We start from the raw sequence: 7,742 nt of genomic DNA, 5'->3' as shown, positions 1-7,742 counted from the left end.
TGGATGGATGGATAGATAGATAGATAGATAGATAGATAGATAGATAGATAGATAGATAGATAGATAGATAGATAGATAGATAGATAGATGATAGATGAAGCAGAGCCCTATTTATTTGGAGATAATGCTATTGACACTATTAAACTTCAGAAGGTTCCAAATCTAGAATAAGAAGAAAAAGAAAAGGATTTGCAGTGAGGTAACAGATTCTGGGCACCCCCAGAGGCTATAAATAGCAGCAAAGAACCAAAACCTCAAGGTTAACAGCCCACTGTTGCTGAGATTAATTAGTCTGTAGAATTGGAGGAAGGAAAGGATTGTACTGTTTGGTCAGCAGTGAATCTAAAACCAAAGCAACGTGAGACACAAGAAGAGAAATCCATAGATGACAGGAGCTTTCAGGAAGTCACAAAGGAGTGAGCTTGCCAGCAACGGTGAATGCAGAAAGCACAGTCTGGCAACATGGAAGACTGAAACATCAGTCTCTTGAGCCTGGAGGACCCCAAGGACAAAGACAATAGATTGAACATTGATGGTACACCAACCAGGGCAGTACAGTTGGAAGCAAAAAGAGCAAGTAATGCAGACATGAGCTCAGTAATTTAATATTTCATGTTTAGCTAAAGTCATAATGCTCATTATCAATACAACTACAACAAATAGTATTCTAGTCTCATGGTCTCTCAATGAACAATAAGGCACAAAGGATAAAAGAACAAATGACCAGTGTGGAGATGAAGGGACATTAGAACAAGCCTGAAGATGACATGTCTCGTTGATGCAAGAAGTAGAAAGAAGAGAATATTCCTAAAAGGACGAGTCTTACTGGAGAACCACTAATAATACTATTACTGCTCTGGATATATGGCAGAAGTCAAGGCTAATGGGATAATTTGGGCTCTGACTATTAAATGCTTTGTACAGCACACTCAGAAGTTTGGATTGTATCTGCAGCCCTGGGAAGAACTCCCTGTTCTTTTTAATTAGGGGAGCGGTGTGATCAGATCTGCATTTTAGCAAGATGGCTCTGCTAAGAGTTGGAGACTAAATTGAGGGGTGGAGGGCAGACTGAAGCTCAAGGCAGGAAAACTGGTTTGGAGACTGTTGCAATAGCTAAGAGGAAAGTGATGAAAGCCCGAACTAGGGCGGCAAGGATGAGAGCCTAGTGCAGACCAGTGAAGTACTTCAAAAGGCAGAGTTGTATGGATACCGCACCTAATTTAGCGGAATGAGGGTGGGAGAAGGTCTGAGTTACGTCTGAGTTTCTGGCTTGGGAAAACTTATGAATGAGGGAATCCTTCATTCAGCAATGTTAGTTTCGCACTATAAACTTATGTTTACATTTATATTAATTGTTGAACTCCTAAAGGGCCACAGGACAGGTCGGGGAATGACTAAAGAGAAATGAGTGTGCTATTTGGAAATTACTTTAAAAACTCATCAACATTGTTAAACATGGTGACACCTTGGGGCAACTACAGGATTGTCTGAGAGGAGTCCCAGTGGGATCCAATCTTGACAGTGTAGCAGAAGCCAGAGGCCTTGAACCAGACCACTGAACATTTGCAACGAAAGCTGCTGAGTCAAAAGGGTAGACAGACGGCAGCTTCCGTGGCGAGATAGCTTCTTTTTATTATATTTATTTTAACATTTATTTTTGTTTTGGGGGGGGTGGCAAGGGTATCGGATGGCTATGCAGGAGGGGGGAGATGAGTGGGATTCAGGTGCATGATGCAAAATTCACAAAGAATCAAGAAGGGTTTAAGAATTTAAAGAACAGGGGGCTGAAGAAATGGCTCAGTGGTTAAGAGCACTGACTGTTCTTCTGAAGGTCCCGAGTTCAAATCCCAGCAACCACATCGTGGTTCACAACCATCTGTAATGAGATCTGACGCCCTCTACTGGTGTGTCTAAGACAGATCCAGTGTACTTACATATAAATAATAAATAAATCTTTTAAAAGAAAAGAATTTAAAGAACAAACTATTTTTAAAATGTGGTAGCACCTTCTTTGTAAACACGGCACTCATAATGGTAGAGACAGCCCAGCTTGGCTCTAAATGAAACTGAAGGCCAGCCAGCCTGACCTCTATCTCAAAAGGAGGGGGCAAGATGACTTAGAGAGTAAAAGTGTGTGCCATCAAGTCTGACAACTTGAATTCAATCCCTGGGACCCACAGTAGCAGAGAAAACTGAATGTCATAATTTGCCCTCTAACCTGAATATGTGCACCATGGCTCACATGACCATATGCATACACACAGATACACATACACACAAATGGATACATAAATTGACCTGAGTTTCAGCCCTAAGATCCATGTAGCAGAAAGAGGAAGACGTCTCCTGAACATTGGCCTCCGACCTCCACACATGCTCGGAGGCATGTTCACACCCACCACATGCACACAGTAAATACATAAATAAACCAATAAATATTCATAATGTTTAACAGGCAGCTGAGCATGCACTTAGCAAACTGAGGCAGAAGGACTGAAAGCTTAAGGGCAACCTGAACAGGACCAGCTTAATCAACACACTGAGATCTTTTCTCAAGAGCAGCCAGACAGAAACTAACTAGGAAAAGAAACTTATGGAGGTGTGGCACAATGGTAGTATTTGCCTAGCATGCACGAGGCACTGGGTCAGAGAGGGCTAACTCACTGGTGTATAAAGGACTGTGAGCATCCTGGATTTTACACTTACTCCTTAAAATGTCCTTTAATAGCACAGATTGAAAATATTTTACAAATGGTTTCAACATCTAAATATCTGACATCTGCTTTTACCTAAATTCTTAGCCTTTATATTGAATTGGACAACATGGAAAAGTTTAAAGTCATTCTATACTTGAGTACCACCGAGTGTGGGGAGCAATGGTTTTCTTGATAGCAGCCTGGATCCTATTTTAAGAAAGAAAGTAAATGACCCTATTTCCATTTTCCATAAGGAAGAAGGACTGGGAGATAGAATTTAGAAAAAAAAATATAGAACCACCCAGGCAATAGTGGTGTGGGCCTTTAATCCCAGCACTTGGAAGTCAGAGGCAGGTGGTTCTCTGCATTCAAGGCCAACCTGGTCTACAGAGTGAGTTCCATGACAGCAAGGACCACACAGAGAAAACCTTATCTCAAAAAGGCAAAAAAAATTAGGAAATAATAAGGTTACATTAGTAAGATGTAACTAATTTCTCCCTAAAAAACCATTATGATGAAACAGTAGGCAAAAGGGCATGTTAATATTTTCCATCCATTGTGTGAGGTTATAGTTTTCACAGTCTAATTCAAGACAGCTAATGTGCTTTTCCTTTTTAGAAGTACAGATATTCAATTTCTGGTTTCTTGAATCCTAAGCACACACTCTACAGTCCCAGCCACTAATGCAAAAGAGTTTCTTTTATCTGGACCGAGGACTGACCTCTGGCCTCATGGCAGGCATTATACCACCGAGCTGTACCTGGAGCCAGGCATTTCTTTAAAATTATTCTACTTCCAAGACATTCTACTCTCCTATGAGACAATATCTTTCATACATTCTTGCAGAATTACACTTATAAAGTATGTTCACACTTCACATAGTGGCTAGAATAGCCCAACCAAATAGGTCCCCTGTCATTCTATTTTATTTGAACAAGCAGGGAGGAGTTGAGATTTGTTTGTTTGTTTGTTTGTTTGGAAGTGACAGCAATAACAAGTAGAGCAACATGTGACTTGAAATGTGGGTAGTCAAAATGAAGATGTGATATACGAACAGAAAACATATAGACACCTTTTTTCGTGATGCAGAGGACGGAACCTAGGGCTCTTCCCATGATAGGCAAGGTCTCCCACAGAATTACTTCCCTGGATCTATGCATGAGAGTCTGAGCATATAGACTCTTCCCCAAATAGCATATACAATTTTGCTACTTGTTTTATATTGATTATACTTAAATTATACTCTTTGAGACATATTCAGTTAAAATGAACTAATAAGGGGCTGGAGAAGTGTCTGAGCATTTAGGATCACATCTTGGTTTTGTAGTGGATATAAGTTGAATTCAACACAGTGCAGGGTAGCTCACAACCATCTTTAACTCCAGCTCCAGCAGATCTTAGTCCTCTGCCTCTGAGGACTTATGCACTCACATGCACATACCCACATATATGGAATTAAAGAATAAAATAAATCTTTAAAAAATATACTAGCAAAAGTAGTCGGATGTAGTGTAATATATAGTCCAGGTAAATGCCCGTTCCTTCTGTCTCAGCCTCTCAAGTGCTAGGGCTAAATGTGTGTGCATTCACATGAGTGTTTTAAAAACATTGCAACTTGAATATTTTAAATTGTGAATGGTAGACCTTGTATTATTTCTTTTAGTCGCCGAATCTGCTAAGGACAAGGAGGTCAGACATGAGGGCTGGCCTTTGAGGGAGCAGACAATGGAGTCATTAGAGATTTCAGGGCCAGAGGAAACAAGATAAAACAATGCCTCTGAAAGATCAGTCTGGTAAGTAACAACCAAAACAGACCAGAGGAAGGAAAACAGTATTCAGAAAAAGAAACTGTAGAGTAATCCAGGACTGGGGCAATCGGGACCAGAATAGCGACAGGATGAAGGCAGAGTAAACCGAAAAAAAAAAAAAAAAAAAAAAAACATTTGAAATGTACAAGCTCTGACTCAGTCATGGGGGACAGGCCTAAAAGGGGAAGATGATAAAAGATCCGGAGAAGGGAAGTTTAGGGCCAAGAAGTAAACCCGGAATGAGCAAAGTCCGAAAGGAAGCATTTTTTGTCTTCAGGGATCAAGCTGGAAAGATGTCTCAATGATGGGGATGGTGAATAATGGCAGACCGTATTTACCAGTGCTCATTCACAGGGAACTCACCTATGCAAAGCGCAGAATCTAAGCTATATCCCTCATCTTAGCCTCAGAATCAGAAGCTCACAGAAGGGGACTACTATTGTTACATCCATTTTCTAGATGAAGACACTGAGGTTTATCAAGGCCAAGCCAGGATCTTGAAGGAAGGGAGCCTAATCTTGGGGCATGTCCCTCCCACTAAAACCACTTCACTACACACTCTCACGAATGCTCTCTAAGTAGTCTCATACACATGCTGTTAGATTAATGTCTAGGTTCAAGGTTAATAGAGTTTTCAAATTTCAAGTTACCCAGCCTATTTTCCCTGATGGCTAAGTTCAGGACACTTAGGGTTTGGATAGTAAATTCAAAAATTATATGACCCTGGTCTAGTCGTGGGTGTCACCAGCTAAGCTGGCACAGTCCAGAATAAGTGTCTGGAGAACTATTTCCTCATCCAAGAAATGAAAGAGCTATAAAACCAGCCCTAAGCCAGGCATGATAGCACATGCCTTTAACCCTGGCACTCAAAAAGGAAGAGGCAGATGAATCAATGGGAGATTGTAGTCAGCCAGGTTTACATAGAGTTTTCCAGGCTAGCCAGGGTTACACAGTGAGACTCTGAACATCTTAACATCCCTTCTAATTTTCATATCCCACAATTCTACACCCCATAACAATCCTTTAGAAACATTTACTTACCCTATAATTCCATGTCTTATAATAGTCATTCAAGTAAAACTGACCTACAGAAGGAAAACACCTACTGCCTTATAAAGTATGTTAATTTAGGTCTAGTTTAAATTTGCATAGCCCACTCAAAATACCATTTCATATCAACAGAAGAACACAGGGCTTTCTGTAGATTGGTGACCCATTCTGTTCTCAGCTCTGCCTAACTGGCCATTAGCTACTTATTCCCCAGTTGCACCAGTACACAGTAGAGAGTCTCCTTGGAGGTGGGAAGGCTCCAATGAAGGTTTCTTACTACCACCATCTGTACCTTCTACCCTAACTGCCAAGTTTAGAGCCAATCTGTCAGCACTACCTTCCCCAGACTGTTGCTAAAGCCCCTTTGAATTGCCTGCTTTGTTCTCTGACCTGCAGTGCCCATGAGGTAGGTAGTCCTGGTCCTAAACAGACCAACATACATCTAGATTGGATTCTTAGTCAAGCCTTCATGAGGAAGATAGGTGTTACTTAGAACTCTGAGCTGACTGTCATGGTTGACGCCTGTAATCCCTGCACTTGGGAAAGCTGAGGCAGGAGACTGGCGAGTTGGACCTGTAATCCCTGCACTTGGGAAAGCTGAGGCAGGAGACTGGCGAGTTGGACCTGTAATCCCTGCACTTGGGAAAGCTGAAGCAGGAGAAGGGCGAGTTGGAGGCAAACCAGACCTTGTCTCAAAAAATAAACAACAAAAGGGACTCTAGCTGGTTCTTGTTTCTATTTCTCCACTGGCTTCAAATGGAGGAATATTTAGCAGCCGCCTACCCCCAAGCCTCAGCATCCCATTTCCCAGAGACCACTTCCCTAATGTAGGGTTTTTCTTTATTTTTTAATAGAGAAACTCTGCCCTCTATTAAACCTTAGCAGGAATTCTCAACAAGTAAAGGAGATAGAAGATCCATGGTGCTCGAAGGGGAGGGATGTGGGAGTGGTGCTGGAGCCCTTTCTGAGAGTGGCTGCTCTAGCTCTAAAGGTCATTTGTAATCCTTTTCCAAAATATTAGTGACCTTGCTTGACTTAAGATAATTCAAATGTTTAATAAACACAGTATTAACATTCCCATCCAAAGTCATGCATAAAGGCGAACAGCTGCGCCTAAATGTTCCTTACAAACTGTATGTAGATTGAGTATAAGCAGAAAAAAAAATAGATGATTGAAATTCTCTAGCATGGTTAGCTATTGAAAGGTATCAGCAGTGGATCTATTCAAAGAGCAAATAATAAAAAAAATAAATCATTACATGTTACAGACTGTCACAACCCAGCCTCTCTTACACACCAGTCAGTAACCTTCTCTCCTGAATAGCAGAGCTTCCAATGTCCCCAACTTAGTGCCGAGCCACTGCATGCCTCATTTTGGGAGCACAGTTGCTTCTCAGCCTATCTTGACATTCTCCTGATAGCTGCATAGTCCAAGTCATCCCAGCTGAGGAGAGCCTTCAAGGCTACTGAATAACAAGGGCTGCTGTTGATGTCCGAGAGACAATACATGTTGCTTTCCCTCCTCAACACACATTTGGTTTTGCATGAAAGGAAATGAAATCAGCCTGATAGTATTTGTTCTTCATAAGCCTATGCTAAAGGGCTAATCTCGACCTTGAGCTTCTTTTTAGATAGTTACAAACTAGATGATTAACGAATTTGAGCATTTTCCCAGATGTCCCAAGTTAAAGTCTAAATATAGTAGGGCCATCAATTCTCTTGTTGAAGGATAAACAGTTTTTCTTTTTTCCATCTGCTCTCCATAAGTTTAGGGAAAGTTTTCTCTGCAGCAACCCAGACCATTGAAATAAAGCAATTTCAACAGTATTTTTTAACCAGTTTACTTTCTTTTTCAATTAGACACTGTTCATCTTTGTCATCGAGAGCTGGGCCTATGTCAGTAAACAGATGAGCAAGATGGAATGATGGAACGAAAATATGCCCAGCTTTTCCAATCAAATCTGTCTCTCCACAAGACAAGTGATTTTTCTCTTGGTCCTCGTCCTTAGCCTTATGCCAAATATTTGTGCAACTTAAAACCTTTCAATGTCGCCGGGCATGGTGGCTCACGCCTTTAATCCCAGCACTCGGGAGGCAGAGGCAGGTGGATCTCTGAGTTTGACGTCAGCCTGGTCTACAGAGTGAGTTCCAGGACAGCCAGGGCTATACAAAGAAACCCTGTCTCGAA

The 7,742-nt window shown here is 41.4% G+C and overlaps 1 protein-coding gene across 2 annotated transcripts in view; it reads right to left on the bottom strand.

Annotated features, from left to right (window-relative positions):
* Positions 1-7,742, bottom strand: part of LOC110313357 (integrator complex subunit 6-like) — a 55,988-nt gene that overhangs the window by 31,586 nt on the left and 16,660 nt on the right. The gene's annotated exons all lie outside the window — the stretch shown is intronic.

This window comes from Mus pahari, chromosome X, assembly GCF_900095145.1.
Source record: "Mus pahari chromosome X, PAHARI_EIJ_v1.1, whole genome shotgun sequence".
NCBI lineage: Eukaryota > Metazoa > Chordata > Mammalia > Rodentia > Muridae > Mus > Mus pahari.
This window is presented reverse-complemented; position numbering and strand designations above follow the sequence as displayed.